The sequence below is a fragment of the Canis lupus genome, chromosome 5 (assembly GCF_048164855.1).
Source record: "Canis lupus baileyi chromosome 5, mCanLup2.hap1, whole genome shotgun sequence".
NCBI classification, from domain to species: Eukaryota; Metazoa; Chordata; class Mammalia; order Carnivora; family Canidae; genus Canis; species Canis lupus.
Genome location: NC_132842.1, coordinates 28,114,763 through 28,115,390, shown reverse-complemented (window position 1 = coordinate 28,115,390; position 628 = coordinate 28,114,763). Strand labels below are relative to the sequence as shown.

Below are 628 nucleotides of genomic sequence, written 5' to 3'. Positions count from 1 at the left end.
TCAATTATACATGGAATCTAGGAAACAAACAAATAAACAACCCCCCTCCCCTCAAAAAAGCAGACTCTAAATACAGAGAACAAACTGGTAGTTTCCAAAGAGAAGGTGGGTGGGGTAATGGTTGAAATAGGTAAAGGGATTAAGACGTATAAACTTTCAGTTATAAAATTAATATGTCACGGAGATGAAAAGTACAGCAAAGAGAATATAGTCAATAATATTGCAATAACATTGTGTGGTGACAGATAGTGACAACAGTCATTGAGATGAGCACTGAGTAATGTATGGAGAGCTTTGCGCAGTGGCAGTATCGTAGCCAATGAGGTTTATCTGAGGCGCGATTATTGCTAATTGAGTAATGTATGGAGTTGTTGAATCAATATGTGCACACTGGAAACTAATATAACATTGTATGTTAATTATACTTTAATTAAAAAAATTAGATCTGGAAGAGGCATTAGAGGTCACCCGGTGCAAAGGGTGGGTTAAGTCCTTTGAATGCAACTGGTCCCGTCTTTCTTTCTTTGTGAGAAATTTGGAAGCTCTCCACCAACAATCTGGGGCTTTTCTCTGGTGTTCTCTAGCCTCACAGATGCCATGCTTATTTCTGTTCTACTGCAGCTACACC

The 628-nt window shown here is 38.7% G+C and overlaps 1 pseudogene; it reads left to right on the top strand.

Annotated features, from left to right (window-relative positions):
- The first annotated feature begins 290 nt into the window (after window positions 1–290).
- LOC140634567 (U4 spliceosomal RNA) lies at window positions 291–356 on the top strand (annotated as a pseudogene).
- The last annotated feature ends 272 nt before the right edge of the window (window positions 357–628 follow it).